Raw genomic sequence first — 23,449 nt, 5'->3', positions numbered from 1 at the left:
GGTTCCATTGCAGCTTTGGACTTTTTTGTGTGTTTCAAAGGTTTTCTATATTCTATAGAGAGATATGTCAGTAGCCAAACTAGAGCTAAACAAACACCCTCAAAAATGTGGACAGGTCATGACAGCAAAGTACACAATGACACTTATGTATACTACTGGGTTTAAAGGAAGATTCCTTCTTAGCAGAAGAAAATACAGAGCATGTCTGTGTGGTCAGAAGACTGATATAATTCCCCTGTGCTGTCCATGACTCAAAGCCACTGAAATGTTGTGCTGGTTACTGTTCCCACCAGGCTTGGAGCCAGATCGTCTTAATGTACTCTATCCAAAAGAGATTTCAGAGAGATCACTGATCTCTAAAATTCACTCTGTCTCCCATATTTCTTCTGTGTCTGTCATATTGTCCCTATTAATAACTGAGGAACAATATCAGCAAGTGCCTTTAAATAAGCCTTTATATAAGTATTGTAAATTAATATCCTTTATTTCACTGTTCTGGACTCTATTCCTAAGACACCACGTTTTTCTAAGAGGCATTGCCTATCCAATAACACGGCAGTGTCCCCTGAAGCAATATTATTGGTCAAATAATGACTTGGAGCTCTCTTTAGCTTAAATTTGATTCTGAAGTAACAGTAAACCTCAAAAATAATCTTTCCCTTTTAGAAGAGTTTGATGAGACCAATCAGCACTGTTAAGAGGTAGTTTGCATTTTCTGTTGTTACTAATGATTGCACAGCATTCTTCAAGATCTCAAATAGCTGTCTCTCATGACAACTTTACTTGTTATTGTTTTTGTGTATGATATGATTCCCTCAGTTAGGCTAATACTGTAAAATATATAAACTGATACAGGTTAGTTTCCAAACCTTCCTACTCAGCCAAAGAAGCCATCTAGTTCCATAAATTCATACATCCCTCCTAACTTATAGCATGTTTCAACATCAGTTATAAAGGCAGTTTAAAATATTGGGTTAGTCTAGATGCCTAGCTTATAGGTGGCTAAAATCTGTTCTGATAAATCCCACTCTATAGCCAGAAAACACATTATATTTCGTATATATATTGTATATATGTTCCTAATCAAGAACTATGCAAATGTATTTTCACAGAGTCAATCTATGAAAATAAACCATATCTCATTCTAATGCAATTTGTCTGAAGTAATCAAATAATCAAATATGTTTAGCATTATATGTTATCTTTCACTACTGCATCTATCTAATTCTGCAAATGTTAGTCTATACCTTTTAATATCAAGGGGAACTAGGATTCAGAGGAAGCTGGCTCAGAGGGATTGAACTGTGATACTGAAAAGACCTCAAGTGACATTGAATGGTAAGTAAATAAAAATTAAATGAAATTGTAATTCAATGAAAATTAAGTGAAAACTAGTCCTTAAATAGAAAGCTCGTTTTTACTCAGTTCTTTGAAGTATTGTCCTTAGTACAATCTGCAGAAGACTTAGTCAGACCTAGCCACACTGGAGAAATGTGCCAAAACATTGCTGTATGGACAGAAAACAGGCAAATAAAATCACACTAATGCGTGATGTAATATTAGGTGTCCCAAGACTATGTGCTTTATTGGCCTGTGCTCTCCTTATTAGCTTCATTTTGCTGGCCCCAACAGCACACTCTTTAAAAGAAGGGAAGCATTTTCTTCAGCTATGGAAGTGAATCTCTTACAAACATTTCCAGAGAAGCCTTACTGGTTTAGGACTCTAATTAAATGAGAATTGAGTAGCTGTTTTCTGTGCATCCCAGCCTGACATGAGAAAGCCCAGGGGCTGGAGAAGATGTTTTAGAGTTGTGACACTAAGTTGAAAATGCTCTAATTTTAAAATGGATTAATTGACAGTTTCATAAATAAACTGCTCTCACAATTTTCCAGTTTCTGTACACAAAACATTGAAAGCTACTAAAAATCTCTGTTCATATACAAATCTTACGTTAGAATTGTCATAGTTTATTTGTGGATCCTTTCTCCATTTACTCTATAGATGAGTAGAATACACCAAGTAAGGTACTTCTGGAATGGATTCTAACTGAACTGCCTAAGCTTCTTACTGCTATCCAAGAAGGTGCTGAAAAAGATATAGAGAGTGTAACAAGCAGTCTTATTTCACACTATTTTGGCTTAATGGGCAGCTGTAGATTGGAGAGTGAGCCATGGGACTACATTTGCAAGTATGTTTACAGATACAGTATTGATTTCCTTGCTCACTAAGAGCATTTCTGTTCTGCCACTGCTTGCAATAAACAACCTCGCTAGAGCCTACATGGGTTGTGAAGACATAATACATTATTTAACAGGAGCTGATCAATATAAAACAAGCATTCCCTTTGTTACAGGAGTGTTATTGACAGAATGCTTCTCCCTTTTAATTTTTTATTATTTTACATTGATTGCTGCAGTCCTTCAGAGTCTTCAACAATGTACACTGAGCCAAGCCTGGCCATAAGTTTCACTTTTTATATAAAAACAAATTGCCCCATTTTGGAACAGAATTAATTTGGAAGAGTATCCAGCATTCTAAGAAATCAATGAGCATAACCATTAACTTCAATAGAAGAAAACTCAAGTCTTTGATCAAGTATAAAAATCAGTCCACTTAACTGCCTCTGGAATAGAAGGTCAATACCCAAAATAACCCTTCTGATTCTCAAATCAGACCTTCACTTAAAGTTCAACTGGAAAAACTGAGTGGAAGTTACTAATAGATCTTTACTACCTGTTATTTTAAATAATAATATTTTCTACTCCGTGTCTCAGATTTGACCTACAATTCTACTGTCCTAGTCTTGGTTGTGATAGAGTTAATTTTCTTCATAGTGGCTAACATGGTCCTGTGTTTTGATTCAGGAGAAAAACAATGCTGATATTTAGGTTGTTTACCTGAGCAGTGTTACACTAAGTCATGAACTTTTCATCTTATATTACCATACTACCCTGCCCTGCCAGCAGTACATGTGTTGAACGAGAAGCTGGGAGGGGACAGAACTAGGATATCTGACCCAAACTGGGCAAAGGAATATTCCATACCATATAACATCATTATGAACTATAAAACTGGGAGGTGTTGGCCAGGGAGCCTTCGATTTTTGGGGGATAGGCTGAACATCAGTTGGTGAGTGGTGAAAAACTGCATTGTGCATCACTTGTTTTATGTACTCTTTTCTGTTCTATTGAACTGTCTTTGTCTTACACATGAGTTTTATCATTTTTTTTCTGATTCTCTCCTCCATACCACTGAGAGGGAGAGAGAGAACAGTTGATTGCTATTTAGTGCAATGTCAGGTTAAACCCCAACATCTATTAATGCCACACCTGCACCACTCATGATAAAGAAAAAGATCAAGTAATAAGAAACAAAATGCAATTTCAATTGTGTAAAACTGGACTTCCTTCCACTGCCTCTGAAAAACTGAACAGGTACATGTCTCTGGGGTCTGATGACACACATCCCAGAGTCCTAAGGGAACGTTATTACTGCCTTAGGCTTATAAACAAGATGGAAACCAAATGTTTACATAGGCAGATAATGGTAGGGAACATTTTTCAATTAATAAAAAGATTTTAGAAGGAAATTCTTTACTAGGAAAGCAGTGAGATAGTGGAGCAGGTTGCCCAGAAGAGCTGTAGGTGCCTCATCCCTGGAGGCATTCAAGGCCAGCTTGAAGGGGGCCCTAGGCAACTTAGTCTAGCGGTGGCAGAACTAGTTGATCTGAAAGGTTCCTTCCAAGCCAAGACATTCTATGATTCTGTGATTCTACCATTCTATGAATCTCATTCATTCCCTCTCACAAATCTCCACGTGGATCACTGGGAGAAGGGATGAAGTAGGTAAACCATTAAACTTGAAAATTCTATTTCTTGGGCTTTCACTCAGAGGAACGTTCTCAATTAGTGAAATGTTAGGATCTTAATAATTCAGTGGACACAATTGTCAGTTACCACATCCTACACTTATACCCTTAACTGCTGTTTATTAAATGCCAACTAATCATTTAGGGAAGTGGATGATTTAGCTTATAAATATCTAAAAAATCCTACATTATTCTGTTATTTGAATATATTTTATTACAATTTTATAAGATGAAAAATACAAGCTTTTCTTTCTAGTCTAAAATCTAAACAATTAGACAAAAAATGAACTCTAAAACTAACTTGTTCTGATTATTTTGGCATTTCTACTACTTACTTCACTGGTGGTTTAATATATTGCTTCACGTTGAATGATTAATTGACACATCCCACCCATAACAGTTAAAGAAATCTTTTCAAATTATAAATATAATAGGAGACTACCTACACATATGACAAATATTTCCTAATTGTTTAAAAGTATTCTGTATTACATCATTCTACTGGAAGAAAAAAAGAGATGAGAAAAAGAGACATACTACAGAAACTTAAAAGTTTATACCTCATAGCATCAATCACAGTGAAGAGCATTGCTTGCCAGAGGCATTTCCTTTGTTGTCTAGAAGACCATCTGTACAGTGTCATGAAATAATACAACAAGCAGGAATTTTCATAATGGTATCTGAGCCTATGGAATATATGCACCTTGGGCAAAAGATGAGGTGACTTCTGCCCATCACACTGTGGGGAAACATCACTGGTGTTCACCTTCTAAATAAGAAACATATTCATACAAGGTTAAAAACATGTCCAAGTCACCACTCTTGAATGCTCAAAATTCTGCCTGTTTGAATATGCAAGTTGGCCACAGAAAAGTTTCCCAGGCTTGTAAAGGGGTCAGAGATTCACTGATAGACTGGGGGCTTTTTAGGAGGGTCCGAGATTTCTCTCATAAGAATGTGTGTGAAATGACAGGGAATATTGAACTAGGAGACTAGTCCCCACCTGGTAAAACATCAGAGACATTTTTTCAATTTAAATTAAGTTTCAATTAAGTTATTGGAAGTGCAAGATCTTTGCTTAATAGGAGAAGAGACCTTCCTGGGGTTCTGCATAGAATTTAGAGAGCACACAGGCCTCAAGGACTGAACGGCTTAGGCAGTTTGGATTCTGAAGTGCAAAATTAAGCTTTTCATCTCAGAGTCACAGGGCAGGCATAAAACAATGCATCGCTGAGAGATGCAAAATGATCTCTCAGTGGGGAGAAAGAATTCACCTGGAATTTTTGAAGGTGAAGCCATATAAAAGACTGATTCCTCCACCAAAAGCAGGAATTCTGTAAGCAGCTGTACTTGGCAAGACTGAATGGCAATAGGATGGATAGTGAGACAAGCCTAAGGGCTTCCAAAGCACAGAAAGTATGACAAAAAAGTACCACAGCAGCTTAGAAAACTACTGATGACTGCTTGAACAGGTAACTCCTGATAGAGATTAAATGTAAAACTTGTTTCATTTACATCAAGCTTATCCTTGCAAGATTTTCACTCGTCATGGGCTAGGAAATCTTCCACTTTCATGGAGCATGAAATTATGCACAGACATAAATTATTGATTTATTTATATTATTTTCCAAACCTAAGAAAATTCATATTATTCTGTGAGGGTTCTATGTGTTTTTTCCTTTTCTGTGCTTAACTGTAGAGACCATCCAGTAAGAAGGTCTGTCGATATTACTATATGTCTGAAAAGACAAACACTTGACAACTTGGCAACACTTAGGCATTCTTCATCTTTATTCTTTTAAGCATCTTAAGGATCTGCTCAGAACACCCACATACATACACAAACATTGTGTCATTCACACAAAATACACAACTTTTTCCAACCACAATTTTTCCTTTCTCAACAGTTCCAAATTTAATTCACTGGCAGAGCAAAGTCTTGGAATGAGTATCTCATTAATCACTGGACAAAGAAGAGCCTTTAATTTTCAGCTCTAAAGTCCAAGGTGAAACTGTCTGCATCTCATTTATCATAATCTCCAGTAGATGAGTTAGTTTATAGCTGCATGGACTGACAGGCTAGAGCTTACAGGAGCATTTTTTTTATGTTTTAGTCAGGATGGGGGCAGAATTTACAGTTCTGAAGCTTTGCTTTCTCTGCTGAGCATGTCTGACTTTAACCTGCCTGCATGAACTAGCACTGTGGTTCAGAAGAGCTCCCTGGAGTGCTTAGACCAAGTAGTTAAAGTAACTTGCATAACACCTCACATGAAGAAACTGCATTTTTGCAATAAGAAGAGGAGTCTTGTTCCATTCATAGTAGAGACTTAGAAGAAAAATGCCAGTCCCCTGTCCCAGACTGCTTGCAATCCATTTCACCTTAGCTACAACAAGTAAAGGCACCAAAACAGGAAGAAATAACAGAGAAGTCTTGTGTGCAGTTTGCTAGAAGATCAGAAAAGATACTGTTCTTTTTGTCTCAGTATTTTGGAAGTGAGTTTTCAGGAAGAGTTTACATAAGTATTGGTTAATGGCTCTTGAACAGCAGAACTTTCTTAGAAGATATCTCACAGTTCCTCATGCTGCCAAATTCACCAGCTACCACCCAAGAAGGGATTGTGCCTGAGGCTTGCTCTTCTGTTCCACAATTGCTTGGTTCATGTAGATGCCTGCATATGTTCCACAATTGCTTGGTTCATGTAGATGCCTGCATATGTTACAGAAGCTGTTAAATTTGTGCAAGATATTCCTCTCCCTTTACCCCTTCTTAGCACTGCTCCCTGAGATGGGGACATGTCCATCACACTCTCCAAATGTCATTTAGAAGGCCACGCACAGCCTATCAAGTTCAACCAGAACCATATGTGGACTTCAGGGCACAGATTCTCAGGATGCAAGGCTAGCGTCAAGACGAAGTACTCAGTTAATGAAGCTTATTTATAAAGTGGGACAATCCTTAGTAAAACAAACATTGTATCACAAACAAATTTGGACTACTCTGCAAAAATAAATAAATAAATAGAAAATAAAAGCCACTTTTCCTTCCCTGGGATATTTCTTGGAAAGTAGAGATATGAATTCTCCATTGTCAGAGGATTGCCTTTTTCTACCCCTTTGGGCAAGCTTCCTTCTGCTGATTTTATGAACGGTGTGCAACTTTGACACATAATTTATGTGTTTTTGCATCTAATGAAAATGTTGAAATGTAAAATTGTTTTTTTTTTTTTTATAGAAGGGACATTTCCTCATTTTGTTCTCCTTCAAACAGTTTCTAACTAATTGTATTTATCGATCCAGAAGCAAAAATTAGGAAGTGTTCATTAAGACTCAGCTCAATCCAAGTTTATTTTCATTTTTAAAGATCATCTGCCTTTAAAGGGTAAAATATACAGTGCTGTAAATTAATCCCTATCTGCTGTTTATCCTGTTCCACAGCTGCAGCTCTAAATATACTTTTTGCATTCACACACCTATCCTATTCCTTCCAGTTCTATTTTATAATACTTAATGAATTAAGAAACTGGGAATTTTACAGGCAAAATTAAATTTCCAGGCAATTTAACTATGATTAAAAGGCTTTGCTTTATATATTTGCTCTCAATAGCTAAACTACAAGATATTTTTATATTTCCAATTTTTAAAAGTCACCCTTTCCTCCACATAAACCAATCAGGCCTGCTCCTCCCATTTTCACTTTTGTTCCTCGAGATCAGGGATGCAGTGTTCTGCTTTGTTCATAAAGCATTGGACACATAAATAAATAATCTTTTCTTGGTGAAGCGTACATTTAAGGATAAATAGGCCATTTTAAAATTTCAAAAACAGTACTTAGGCAAGAATGCAGAGATTGGTAGTTTCTCAAAAAAATTAAGAGTATTTTAGGACATATTTGGTTAACAAAATATCTCAGGTTTCCCACCCAGCCTCAACAGTTGGCTTTGGCTGTACTAACCACTGCTGTTAGATTATATAGTGCATGCTACACTTATGGTGGACATGGACAATTGGCTATAGCGGACAAAAACAGATATCCCAAACCAAACACATTAAGTTCAAGACATTCCTCTCTAGTTATAACAGAAAAAAACTTTGGCCACAATGCCTATTTCGCTGCTTTTTTCTGAACCCTATAAGTGGACTGAATAGAACTGGATGCTGGTGAGGTTACAGGAATATTCTGTTTCTAAAATAGATTGTGTCTTTAACCAGAAACTGATTAGGATGGTAAATGAAGTTATGCCAGACTAGCCTTTTTTGCCAGTCTGACTGACCAATGCAAAACAAATGAAGGCAGAATTTTCTTTAATGTGTTCACTTGCGTTCAAAGAGCCAGCTTCAGTAGATACAGAACTGTGGGAGTGCAAAGACTATGAGTAATGATTCCTTCACAGGATGCTACCTGAAATGTCTGTACTGATTATATGCAAGGTCAGAAAATCCAGGAGACTCCATATGACATTACAGTTTTCAAAGTAGCCTTTGACATCCCGTTTTTGTTAATATTTGCAAAGGGGAGAAAGGAGGTGGGTGAAGGAGTTAAGATCTACTTCTTTCGCATAGAAAAATGACAAAGTAGGACATAATTCAAACTTACATATCCACAAGCATCTACTCATACCTACAGAATGGCTTTAGTACAAAGCAGAGAGGTTTGAATTTGTGTGACTAGGGTCCTGCAAATGGGCACACCATCCGCTGGTGCTAATGGAGATGAAGATCTGATCCTAGCTGTAATTCTGCATTTGATTAAGAAGTTCTAATTTATTCTTGATTCTTTTTGGAGTTCAAGATCTTCAAAGCAGTCTTGGCTTCTCAATGTCTGTAAGGATAAACAAGTACCTACTACTTAGACTGACATTGTTTTCTGTCTGACCACACGGCCTACATATGCAAAGTAGAGAGAGAAACATCGTAAGTCAGTACAAAATACCTTGAAAATTCTTTGGTCTAAAGTTTACAGAGATGTCCCAACACAGTTTTGCTGCAATGGTCCTTTATATTTTTGTTTGTTTGTTTGTTTCAAATGAGTAAATACAAGAATAATTACTGGTTTTTTTTTTTCAGAAATCTGATGGTAAAATACCTGTGATCTACTATAGTCTTGGTTAGTACAACATGTATCTGAAAACACTAGGCAGTCTGTGCAGTGACTTTCCAGTTTCTTCAATTGCTTATTCAATAAGCAAGCTGCAACACTGTGATTGCCTACAGTCTGCTGCACTCAACAGCAACATGCTTCAAACTCATTCAGTTTTGGAGAAAGATTGCTATGGCAATTTCTGCTACAAGTGTGTAAAGAATACATATTTGGAAATGAACTTACCATTCGTAACAATAATTAAACCAATAGAAAGGTGCATTCAGATATAGTGTATTTTCCCAAAAGGTAGAAAATCTTTAAGTAGTTAAATCATTTAGAGGGTTTGGAATTTCGGTTTCTTCATTTTTGCAGAGCATCAATATTTTAAAGCCTGTTTCTCATTTGTTTACCTTTACTCAGTGCTAACACACAAAATTTGCTTTGGAAGGAGAAGTTTCATCAATAGATGTGGCTGTCATACAGTTTTCTGGGCATTTAAACAAGCATCTTTGTACACGGCTTCAAGTAGCTACTGGACTTTCTCTTCACTGGCTAAATAACACAAAAATAAAATATCAATTTGTGAAAGATGTATCATTTTCCTGGATATTGTCTTAAATAATTTGGGTTGCATGTTGATCTCTTCTAATCTATCATCTTTTCATTTCCTTGGTTAAAGTTACTGTATTCATAAAAAGTGCATTAAGATTACATTTGTCATTTTGAATACAACAAAAGATACCCATAGGGATGATTTATTGTACAGTCAAGTAAACTCCAGCTATCAGCCCTGTGATCACTTCTTCAATAGGCAAAAGGGACTCAGCTCCAACCTTGCCACATGCCGGTTCCCACCAGTATAGTAGTAACTGATGTTTTCTTCCATATAAATTGCATTTACAATTATTCCTTGGCTTTCAAGGAGAACTTTGAAATAAAAATGTAACTAGACTTCCTAAGTGAGTGCATTTTCTTCCTTCTTTTTCTTTTTAAAATAAAAGGCTGCATATCTGTTTTGATTAGAGAAGAATCAAAATCTTTTGCTTCACATGAAAACTCCATGAAAACTTGCAAAATCTTGTGTTTTTAATGTGAGCTTGGTAGGAGAAAGTCAATACAGAGAGTCAAAAATACACTAAGTATGACCATATGCCTGGAGAAAGAGCAACTATTGCATGCGTGGAGTCAGAAAATGAATTGTTGAAACTTTGATCACTTCTTTAAATGTGTCAGTGAGGGAAGCAATCTCAGTCTCTTTAGAGTAGGAATTTTGACATTGATTTCATTTGGATCAAGGTTACAGTAGCTGCCTCCTAACAAAAATTTCTAGAATTGGTGTCTATCTATCTTCATTCAAGATCCACAACACAGGAATAACATGTATAACTAATCACTATAATTGATTTCCAACTTAGGCTGACATTTTTCTGAGAAATGAGTGTTTTAAAGTTTCTTGAGGAGGAAAATGATGAAATCAAACTAACTTTATTTTGAAAATATTTTGGTCTTACTTGAAATGTCCTGTTTTGTTTTTTTGTTTTTTTCTTTTTTCTTTTCCATCTACCTTTGTTAGTTTCTGTCTCCACTTCTTTTTCATTTGGAAATATAAAGAATAGAATATAAATAGAATGGGAGAAGTGGAAAATAATAATAATAATAAAAAATTAGTGATAGTTATTTCAGAGATGATAAAGATGTGAAGTACAAGGAGCAGTACTGCGTGGAGCTATGTCGGTTTTCTCTAAGTATACCATGTAATATTAAAAAAAAAAAAACCCTACAAAATTGCATAGTAGGTATATTAAGTTAATAATTCCATTTTCACTGGCAAGTTGCCAACAGAAATTTGTAAAAGAAAATTTTAAAAACACATTATTTTGTACAGAATTTTCTGAGTTTTAAATGTTACCTAATACAACTTTAATACTGTCAGTTGTATAGCTGCCCTCTGTACACACTCAAGCAATGACCAAAGCATACTTCAAGTTCTCACACTTCATTATTCATATCATACATAATCTGTATGGCAGAATGAGATACTGTTTGACACAGTGGAGCAAAGAGTTTACCACAAATCCTGCCAGAGTCCTGGCACAAAGCAGAGTTTCTGACAGTTACCTCAATAAGAACAGCAGAGGAAAAGTTTTGAAGAATTTAATACCTTTACTCAAGGACATCCTGTGTTACACAGAGGTAAAGGTTTACTCTTGACAATCCTTTCATCTAGCATTTCTGTTGAACACCTGTTAACAACTGCCTAGCCTGTACTCCATGGTTCTTCTTTTAAAAAGTATGTTAACCTAAGGAGACATTTAATATCCAGAAGTACCATAGTAAAATTTATTACATACGTCAGCCAGGGGAATGACTAGGGATAGATATCTTACTGGTGGAGGCTTTCGTGTCCATGAGCGTGTTGTGCTGCATTCTGCTACTTACAGGTGGGAAGAGAAAAGTCTTTCTACAGAAAGAGAACAAAACCTTCACAATTCCATCACTTGAATGTTCTAAGTAAGTGTAGGAAACCACAGCCAGTTTGGTAGGAATCTATCGCTCCACCAGCTCTCTATTTCTGGGCTTCCTGGAGTAACGTACTGATTTCCCAAATGTAATGGTTTTTGCACAGATATACTCCTCAGTTTAATTAATTTGTTAAGGAAAAACACATTATGTGATCTCCTTTTCCACAACTCTGTCGTGATAAGAGTGCATACTGCTTTACTGAGGCTCCCAGTATCTCTAGGAGAGCTGGGAGAGAGACAACATTTAAAACCAGGAGACAGCCAACAACCCAACTACAATACAGATCCATTAGATGTGAGAAGGGCATATCTGAACAACCCTGAAATCACAGAGAAGGGTGAAGGGAAACAGCAGAAGGAGAGCTAGCACACTCCCCCTGCACACAACATGACTCATGCACTAATGGTAGACTTGGTAATGCCATGAGTGAGCTATCACCATGCTTCACCTCAACTAGAAGCACACTTCTAGTGCCGCACAGATGTTGTCCTACTGTTCGTTTCTGCAGTAGGTTAACCCCCAGTAGATAAAAAATCTTTGCACTGTATTCCCAAGTGAGGATAAGACACAGAGTTGACACTGGGAGAATTTCTCTAGCCTTTATTAAAACAAAGCAGTAACTTTCATCAGGATTTGCTCAGTATCACCAGTGTTCAATCAATTTTTAAAGAGACACTAGAAGCCTGTCTTCTAGATTTATGAAATTCTACATTTCTAAAATCATCTGATGACAATACACAAGGTCTAGATTGAGTAAACTAATCAAAAACTCTTCAGTATACATTGCTCTGAAATAAACACTGAACTTTCACAGCTGCAATGCTATTTTGCAAAATGGTTGCATGAACTGCACAGCTGGGGAAATTCTTTCTTTTTTCCTATTCTTTTCTTAGATGTCAAAGCAGTACTTACATAGCAGAAAAGATAGTCATTCTGATCAAACTGCCTTAGCAAATACAAATAAACCACACATATAGCTTGTGTAGGTGAGGTTTGAAACTGGGGAAAATAATGAAATTATCTCAAAAATAAGAAAGACTGTTTTAATATACCTGTTCTTTCATAGAAACTAAAGTCTCCTCTTCTAAAGAATGTTCAGTTTGGAGACCAGATTTGTGCAAGTTTTTGGCTTCTGCTCTACTGTCAATACATTGCTCTTTTGGTGCCTCAAAATCTCCTATGGCATTGTCCATTCACTGACATATTCAAAGTATTTTATATTTTTCAGGAGATTTAAAACAAATGAGAGAAATGTAATGAAAGTTTATTAATTTCTTACTATGGTAACAGTATCCTACAATTTCAAAGACATGCACATATATATAAATGTAATCAACATATGTTTCATAGGAAAAGTATCCTGAGAACACTTTTTTCCCCTCACAGGCTCATATTTTGATCAGAAAGTTTTCCAACTAGTATAAATGACTGGTTACATTAGCTGGTATTTCCTGCCAATGTAACACATTAAAATACCTTCTACATTCTTTCCAAGCAGCTCATAAAATCTATAACAAGTAAAAATGAGATTAAATTTAATTAGAACCTCAGCCATGTCAGAATAATATTTTAAAGGTAACTATGTCTGTTCAAATTATGCAAGAAATCACTTTCACCAATCATTGGAGGTGAGAATGGATATAATACCTCCTATACATTTAGAAATCAAGAGCACTGAGGTTAGTGCTAGAGTATTGTATCATTTTCTAATTCAAGATCTTGAAGTTCAAATGACTGATTGACTGAAAATTTCAATAAGCACTATTCCTCATGCAATTAATGCTCATCTTTCAGACATACTTAAAAATTTCTACTATATTTTAGAGAAATTAACTGAAAGATATTAAGGCATTTTTATGTACTGAAATCAGTGTGAGAAAATATACACTTAAGAGCCAATGCATAACCCTGAATGAAATCTTTTTTTATTTTTCCACTTTGCTATAATGTGTTCATAGTTGAGTCTTGTATCTGAGAAAAATATCATTTTTCTTTTTGCTGATAACTTTGGTAATTGAAAAAGTATGGCATAAGACTTCAGTAGAAATAAAATCACATCATTGTAAAAGTACAACAAAAATTTTCAGAATAATAGTAAAAAATATGGAAGAGCTAGGTAGTGATTGATTCATCCTTAGTATTTTTTATTATTAAAGGTCTTAGAAATTATTAACTGATTGGTATTCACCAAATGCCCAAAGTTATTTCTAATAGGTGGAAAATATTTCAATATTCTTTCAACACAAGCTAATAAAAATCTTGAAAGCAGATATTCTTCACAATTACTAAAATGCTATGCTGAAAAAAAAAAAAAGAATCTTCTGAAATTTGATAGGAAAACAAACAAACAAACAAAAAGTAACTATTACTTGTTATACAGTCTATTAGTGATCAGATACTGATTAACCTTTGTCATAACCTTTTATATATACACTCAGTACTTAATGAATGTCAAATATTCATGTTCATCTTCTTTCACATTAGGAAACAAATACGCTCCTGTTGAAGCTAACATTTAAACTATCCACATTAAATTATGTCATAAAATGATGTTAAAATTATTTGTGCTTGCAAATTTTTTCCCTGTCTTGATTTGAAAATAGAGTACAAATTAGCTGAATTCTATTTGGTTGCATAGTCAGAAATGTCACTTCAGTTATCAGTTTTCATTTGAATCATAACAAAGTACTAATTTAATGTCAATTCTCTAAAGTTTTACTCAGTAAATGAGCCAATATTTTGTTGGTAATACATAGAGCTTTGGTCCTATAATAATGACTGCAGTTCTGCATTTTAGGGATGTTCATTTATTCTTTTGAGTTCACAAATAAATATGTTTGTTATTTTACAAACAATCCTTGTGCACAAGCAAAATTTTTCTGGTCTTACTGTGGACAGCTTTCAGGCATTAGACACTAGGGTCCTTTCAGGATATAAGTGATTCTCAGGTGAGATTTACAGTCTCATCTGAAATCTCCATCTTATTCTTACTGTAAGATTCAGTGAAACTAATTTCTCTTCCTTGCATCACCATATCCCTGCCACAATATCATTGGCACCTTAGACTCCAACAGCAGAACCCAACATCAAAATCTCATGCAGAAAGGTCTCCTACTCTGTTCATAGACTTTTGCACCTGGAGAAATATTTGCAGAGAGATGAGAAATATTTGCTGAGACGGTCTCCAGCTAAATTAGCCAGGAGTTTGCTTACAAGTGCATTGTAAATTCTTGACCAAACCTTTGCAAGGAAAATACACTTGGGAAGAGTTGGCACTTTCAGAATGATGAATGAAGAGTTCAGAATATGATCCTTTTCTCATGACATTCCCCAGTCTGAGTTGCAAAGCCTTGAGACAATACCTTGTTTACACAAAGAAACTTTCAAGAGTGGAACGTAATACTTCTGCCACTTATAGCAGGTGAGCACCTCACATTACAGCAAGAATAGCAAAGAGTACTTTTTCTTTGAGCTCAGTGATTGATATATTTAAAAACTTACTACTTTAATTCTGAAAAAAAATTTAAATTATGTTGTCATTACTTACTGCTGCTCCACCAAGTTAATCAAAGCTTTGACTTCTCATTCTTAGGGAGGAGTTGATGCCCTACTATGAGGTAAGAGTAAGATCTTAAGAGATACTACTGCACATATGATCATCTTAAAAGCCATGCCATTTTAGTTTCCTATTTTCTGATTATTTTGCCTAAATCATAAGATTTATGCAACATGCAACAAATTAACTTCAGCAATTTTCCAGAAAAGGCTGAGAAATAATTGTCACCCCAAATTTATGGATTCCAGTCTTTTCATTTGACTTTCTCTGGCTTTTCCATGTAAACAATGCATACAGATGCATACAAGCCCTAAAGAAAGAAGAAATACCATTTTTTCACCTTTCATCCCAATTACAGCACCTCCTTTCAACACTCTAGTTCCTTCCATCTCTTCAAGTTGCTTTTCTGTTCAGCTTCCATATTTCAGCTCTGTTCAGCTTGCAAGTCTGTGTTTTCTTTGACCCATGGTAATTCTGTTTCTGACAGGAATTCTGTTCACTTTCATTAAACCGAGAAATGCAAGAAACCTGGTACAGAAGTGATTTCAATGCAGAGGTATTCTATTTCCAAATTCTAGACTGATTTTCAGAGAAAAAAAAAAAAAAAAAGAAAAAGAAAGATGGAGATTGGCAGATTTTAGGAAATTAAATCCAACTTATGTCCTTCAAATCTGTAACTAACTCTCTGCTAGTGGCCAAGGCCTTTACATCTTCTGAAACTATTCCAGCACCTAAGGATGGTGCCTAAGGGCTGTGTTTTGAAGAACAGGGGATGATAGTACCTCCAACCTTTAAAATATTTCATCTGTCCATTTACAGTGATGTCCAGAAATATGGAAAGAAGAATTTAATCATAGAATTTATCCAGACAGTCCAGCTCTGGTCTGAGACACTTAGGCGGTTTCCTAAGCTTTTAGAAATGGTATCACTGGCATGTCTCACAACTTCAGCTGACATGTAGCTAAGTAGGCAGTCAAAAAATTTTATGAGGTTTTTGTTTCTCTACTTGCTACCATGAATTATATTTTAATTTTTATATTTTATTTGGATGAACACTTGAAGACTGTACTGAATTCAGTCCCTAGGGCATCAGGAAAAAAAAAAAAAAGAGAATTTCAAGCTTCACAGCATTTCTATAAAATCATGCTGCTATAACAGTGTCAGTTTATCCTCAGATTTTGAAGGTGGTCTCCAATCATCAGGAATGAGATCAGAGGGCACACTTCTGCTGCACAAGATTCACACACTAGCAAATTCTACATAGATGCAAATTATCCAATCAACCACCTCAAGAATTATGAACTAGCACCTATTTGTATCTCAGGGACATATGACTGAGTTTACATTTTTGACTGAAAAGATTGTTTATCTGGTGAAAGAAAGAGCATAAGGGATCTTGTTAATGGAGCCAGAGTTTCCAGACAAGGTAAATAGGGAAGAGACCTTTAAAAGTGATAGAAACCTGCAGTATTAGTACTGGCTCTAGTATGATTCCTAGTATTGACATTTAACCAACTAACCACCTTCAGAAATGTGTTGGGTTTTTTCCTGCCTTCAAATTCATTGCTTGTTTTCTTCGCTCTGTCCTCAAATGGCTTTCAATTCACGCTTGTCTTACACTCTAATTCTTGGGTGCAAAGATTGTTTTTCCTTTTGTAATTGGAAATTCTTCAGACCCTCTTATACATAGTCACAACGTAAATACTTTTCATCTAGACTGCTGGAATGCCCACTCAGTGCGTTAGCTGAAGGGCTGCTTATTCAATCACTTTTTGTTCTTTTCCAGGGATTGTCCCACATTTCCTGGAGCTTATTGCCAACAGCATGGGAGCATCTGTACAACCAGTTGCCGAGTTTCAGAAAAGTAGTTCTTTTCCCATGGTTTTTGTAGGAAAATTAGATAACGTCATTTTTAATGATCTCACTAAAAAAATGATCTCTGCAGAATCTACCATCAGTGAAGCTGTATTACCCAACACAACATGCTGCAAACACTGTTGGCAAGGGCTGCCTGGTGAACTCGAGCTGCAGCCACTGAGTTCTGCACTGCTAGCCAAGTGACCCCAGTCTCAGAGGAACAGAGTCCAGAAAGCTGAGTTCATAACACATATATATCAAGAGTCAGGGAGAAAGAATTGGGGAAAAAAAAAAAAAATAAATATTTCTTCTCATTCTTAACACATGGCATTTAAAGTACAAAACCTGCCTTTAAATTTATGACCAGGCCCTCTCTTTCTAAGTTCCCATCTTCTTTGTGTTGTTATAATGCTACTTTGCAGAGGTCAATTGAAGTTCCAGCTGACCTCTGTGAAAGATCTGTTGAATGATCACAACAAACTATTGAATTTCTTGAGCAACAACTTCCTTATATTTCTCTACTGTAAGTAATGGAGGAGGTTACTCACTCTATTGTGTAAAGTTCTTTTAGAACTTCAACTGTAAGGCAAGAAATTGTCGGTGACTAATTCTGACATTAATGCAGAATAGCTACACCTCTAATTAAAGCAGAATTACTCCATTTGTAGTACAGTACATATGATTTAATCATATTCCTTGCCAACTAGCTAGTAAAAAGCAACACATAATTAGACCAAGTCTGTGTTTCCAGGGAGAAGTATGTAGAGAATCTATTGGAGAGTGAAATATCTTCCATATTAACAGGCCTTTCTCAAAGTGGATGCATCTGTTTGCACACTCCACAGTCAGGGAAAAATAATATTGATAACACCTTCGAATTAATTAGTTAAATTAAAATTACTTTCTCATATAGAAAATGTTCCATCCCTTGGCCCATTTTTTGTGTTCCTCTTTTAGATATGCTAGAATAGGTCCAAGTCTCTCCTGTACTCAGGACTCCAGATCTGGATGCAGTACTCCAGGTAAGGTCTTGCAGTGCAGAATAGAAGGGCAGGATCACCTCCCTCATCCTGGTGGCCATGCTTCTTTTGATGCAGACCCCAGTACAGTTGACTTTTCTGGGCCACAAGGGCACACCTGCAGGCTCATGTCTAGCCTGCCATCTGCAAGTAACCCCAGGTTTCTTTCAGCAGGGCTGCACTCCATCTTTACATCACTTTACTTGTACTGATAGTGGGAGTTGCCATGACCCAGGTGAAAGACTTTGCACATGGATATATTGAACCTCCTGATTTTCTCTTGGGCCCACTTCTCAGCATGCCTAGGTTTCACATGATGGCTTATTGTCCCTCGGATATGATGACAATCAAACTTACTTACGGTGCTCTCAATCCTAGGGAGTTTCCTTTTCACCTGACATAAGTTACCCTAGGCATCTACCATTCAGTTATCAAGAACTTCTGAGTTTCATAAATTCCTACTCTTTGCAAGGATATCAGAAGTCCTGCCTAGTCATTTAATGTGAACAAAATGCTTATAATGATAAACAGAGCCCATTGAGAAGCTTCACATTTCAAAATATTTACATAAAAACACAGACAGATTTAAAGGAATAGATTATTTTAAAATGTATCTGTTTTCAGTTCATTCTAGAAATAGTATTTCATCCAGTCATAATAACTATGATAGGGCTTGGTGGTTGAAATATCTAAACAAATACATGAGATGAGTTCACAGCAAGTTCTGTAACTTGATATGATCTATATTATGTAGGTGATATCATAAAAGGAGGTGTTTTTCTTCATTTAGACACTAGAAATCTGTTATATTCAAATGTCCAGTTGCATCTTCAACGTAGGATTCTAAATCTATTTAGTGAAGAATGCATATAGATGAGGATTAAAACAAGTATAGTTCACTTTAGGGACCAACCACTTACTTCGAATGTGAGCAAATTATCCACTACTGTCAGTGTTCAAGTTAAATGCTGTAGTTCTTTGTCATAACTTATAACTTTGATTCATATTTTTCTTTTAATGTTAAACTTAAAAGGAAGAGCTATAAAATTACATTTATCTAAAGAAGAAGAGCCAAGGAAATAATACACATGATAATATAGTGATGTAATTCCAGTACATCTCAATTGAGCAACAAATCTGAAGGTCCATGCTTACTTCATTGGAAGGCAAACAGTACACTACTGATGAGATGATTCCCAGGTCTTTATTTTTTGCTTTTATATTGTTTTGCTTTTAGCTTAACAGAAATATTTAAAGAGCTGAGTATCTAGCTAATCTAATTTCACAAGCATCAAGAAAGAGGTTAATGAGGTTTCAAAACAGGGTTAAGTAGTACCACTATCATAGGAGCTGTGGATGTTTGTAGAAAATGTACATGAAAGAAGATCCATTTTAATAGTTCAGAAGATTCTCACTTTCATTTTTTCTAGCAGGGCAACGTCAGAGAGATTTTTAATTTTTTAATAGAGATGCAAGAAAAAACGGAACAAAGCCACATTTACTGGTCTCATATCTCCACTAATCAGGTTGCAGAGATCAATTAATAAGAAAATAATAATTAAACTTTTTTTTAAATATGTATTACTATTAGAAATATCTCCAGCAAATTCATCAAAGTTATATCTCATTGCATATCAGACTGAAATAAACAGTTCTACCTTGTGGCCAGGTGTAATACAATCTTATCAATAAATTAATTCTTGTTATTTTACTCCAAAAACAAAATAAAGCAAAAATAAACAAGTTATTTTCTCCAGTTTCACAGAACTAATAGCAGCAATCTTTACTTCCTTACCTTCCACATAATATAGTAAGAAAAGAGAATATATAGAAAGACATTGAGGCCCTGGAGCGTGTTCAGAGAAGGGCAACAAAACTGGTGAGGGGTCTGGAGCACAAGTCTTATGAGGAGCGGCTGAGGGAGCTGGGATTGTTTAGTCTGGAGAAGAGGAGGCTCAGAGGAGACCTTATTGCACTCTACCACTTCCTGAAGGGGGGTTGTGGTGAGGAGGGGGTGGGCCTCTTCTCCCTGATAAATAATGACAGGACGAGAGGGAATGGCCACAAGTTGCGCCGGGGAAGATTTAGATTAGATTTGAGGAAAATTTTTTTCTCCGAAAGAGTGGTCAGGCACTGGAATGGCCTGCCTAGGGAGGTGGTTGAGGCACCATCCCTAGCGCTGTTCAAGAAGCGTTTAGATGAGGTGCTAAGGGATTTGATTTAGTAGTTCAGTGGGTAGGGATGGTGATAGGAGGATGGTTGGACTAGATGATCTTGTAGGTCCTTTCCAACCTAATGTATCTATGAATCTATGAATAATAGGTCAGAAACCTGACGACAGAAAATAAGCTCTCCCTGTTACAGTCACCAGTACCATGTTTATTTTCAGCAAGTAAGGAGCTTGTTCAGTGTTTCCAAGGAAAAGTATATTATTGTAGGAATAGATGGAGCTGGTTTATTTCTAGCAGCTGGAAATCCAAGCTCAGCCAGCCGAGAGAAAAATTCTTTAGCTAAATGTTTTCTGTTGAAATATTCCTAAAGGATTTAGCCTGAGGCAGCCAGTGAGTACGGAAATTTTCAGTCCAAACAGATGAAATATAATGAAAGTATTATCAGTTGAAAATGGGATTCTACCATGAGATGTGTCAGATAACTTCAGCAACAAATCTCTTCCCACCTTCCTTATATTGTTCTGTTTAGAGGCACTAGTGGCTGCTATTAATTCCAGTCTTAGTTAGTGGGTAGTGCTCTTCTTATCCTCTTCAGACTAATTTAGAATCTGGTATCAGGAAAAATAAAATATTTTTTCACAAGCCAATTGTTCCAAAGGAAAAACAGAACAAAGACAGGCTTCAACATCAACAAGTTTTTTTCTGCAGCTGGTTATATATATACCTTATAGAGGTATATATAGAGGCTGCACAGAGAAGCTCTGAATGCCCCATCCCTGGAGTCATTTAAGGCCAGGTTGGATGGGGCTCTGGACAACCTAATCTCCTGGTTGGGAACCTGGCCCACTGCAGGGATGGAACTTGATAATCTTTAATGTTCTTTCCAACACAAGACAGTCTATGAATTTATGAAATGAGCAATTTAGCAAGATATGGAAGAGTAACTTCTCATTCTAAATAAATAATATAAGTCCTCGAAGGAAATAAAGATTTCTTCTAACTTTGTACCATTTACAGACTACTGCTGTGATAAGGGACATCTCTGCTCCAGAAAAAAGTAAAATTTGATAATTCCCCTTTTTGAGAAACAATTATTTTTAATCAGTTAGAATACTTCTAGGAATTACTATGAATCCTATTGCCTCCTTCTCAATCTAATACACTCATGCTATAATGTCAATATCAATCTAATTTCAACAGAACAAGAAATTTAACTTAAAAAATCAAAGAACGTGTAGTCTTCATTCTTAAAACTGTTTGAATATGTTCAAGTTACAATGTGGGACTTTTTCTTCTATAAATATTAATATTTTTCCTGTTAACATACTTTGGTCTTTGTATCCTGAAGTGCAAACATTTTCCAGAATCGTTAGCAGAACTTAATTGCCATCTTTGCAATTCCTAAACATTTTTCTGGATGGCTCTCTGAAACAGACTGAAAAAATCCATCTAGATAATAAAAATTATCTCCCAGAGGGATTGCCTGAAAAACAGATGGACTAGCACAGTCTTTTGACTGTTACTGTTGTCTGACAGTAGGCGATAAGTACAGGTTGAAAAATAAATTTTAAAGTGACTTTTGCTTACCAGTTGAGCAGAAAATAGCAGGCTGGTATGGAATAGAAATAGTAAATGGGAGGCATATGTGGGTTTGGAACTCTAAAGATCCCCTGATAGGATTGGGCAAGCAGTTTCGTTCCAAGTCCAAACAACCTAAACTCCAGCTATATAATTATGCGTGGATTTGTGTTTTTTTCCGCTAGTAGTATTTTGTTTGGCTTCTGAACTGTTTGGAAGTTAGAATTTCTTCTTCTGCCTATTTACTTATGACATTCAGTGTTGGCAAGGATGTTGCATTTCTGAACTGTGGAACACTCTAAATTCTCAAGTATACTTGAAAACCATCATTGTCTATAATAAAGTTTAGATGTTGTGGGTAATAAGAGTATTTCCAGTAATGAAAGGCTCACGATATATTGGTCCTGTGTATTTTTATTTTGTTTGCCTGATCGCTAATGGGTTGATCAGCAAATGTTTGCTACAAAGTGGCAAGCATTCATCCTAAATATTATGGAGGTACAGTAGTGTCACTAATAAAAATGATTCAGTGTTCTGGTAGTTGGCTGTAGAGTAAAATCAGGGTTTATTTTTTGCAAGAAATGCTAGTTTTCTTGATATTTTGTTGCAAATTAATATCCACCACAAAACTTTTCAAAATTCCTTGTAAAATTTAGACCTTGGAGCAGCCCAGTCTCCTCGTTAGACAAATCACTGTCTTCACCACCAAAATTATCTCAGATAAAGTAATGTTACTGCATTTACATTGCACTGCTCATTCAGAACAGTAATCATTATGTATTCAAAGAAAAGATTATATGGTCAATATGAAAAGCAAAATTATCCTTTTGGCTTCTAGAAAGTGGGAAAATTTATCCAACTACTTCCATAAAAGATGTGGTAGGTTACTGCAATTGACTGAGTTCAGTTGATCTCATTTTCACTAATTTGTTGTAAATATATTTACAAAGTGATTGATCTTCACCTTTTCATAGCAGTTCTCTCTCTCACACATCATCTTTCATACTAGACATCCGCTAAAGCAACCTCTTTGCTGATCAAGAATCATTGCTCTTCCTTCAGTGCTTCCTCTGTACTCAACACTTATGACACAAAAACTTCAAGCAAACTCTACATGCAATGTTGGCACACTGGTTTTGCCTGAATAGGACAAAGACAAGAATTGCTCCTGTATGAGGACTTGGTATTTTCTTCATTGATTAATTGAGTGTTAATCCAAAAATGGTATAATAAAGTAGATCCAGTGGTATAACATAATCCAACTTCCTCTGTGAGCAGTTTTGTTACCTGGTTGATATAGATTTTACTATTAAACATGACAAAAAAAAAACAAAAACATGTTTTTAAAGACTTCAAAATTTTAAACAAGGATTCCCAGAAATTGGTCTGACACTATTTGAAACTTTATAATTTCTGCTGCTAAAGTTAGACATTTTAGTATAAGTCCCAATTCCAGATATTTTAACACCATTTTAACCATACTAAGTTGGATTTCTTGATAAAATGTATCCTGTCAAATTACATCAGACAAGACACCTCACAAAATCTTCAAATTGTTCTTGCAGAAAACTGAGAAGGATTCTATGGGGACCATTTTATTTAGTCCAAAGCTCTTGTTAGGAAGACTGAAAGAACTTTTCTAGGACTTTACACAGTGACCCTTCATTAGAAGACTATAAAGTTTCCTGAGTAAATTATAAGGGGAAAATAATTATTTCTGGCTTCCATGATGTGTAACTCCATGCAGTGCTGTAAAAATCCATCCAAAATTGGCCTGTATGGAGGCCAGACCTTCT

The sequence above is a fragment of the Cyrtonyx montezumae genome, unplaced genomic scaffold (assembly GCF_038088225.1).
Source record: "Cyrtonyx montezumae isolate F1298 unplaced genomic scaffold, pur_monq_1.0 scaffold_14, whole genome shotgun sequence".
Classification (NCBI taxonomy): Eukaryota; Metazoa; Chordata; class Aves; order Galliformes; family Odontophoridae; genus Cyrtonyx; species Cyrtonyx montezumae.
Note: the sequence above shows the minus strand (reverse complement) of the source record.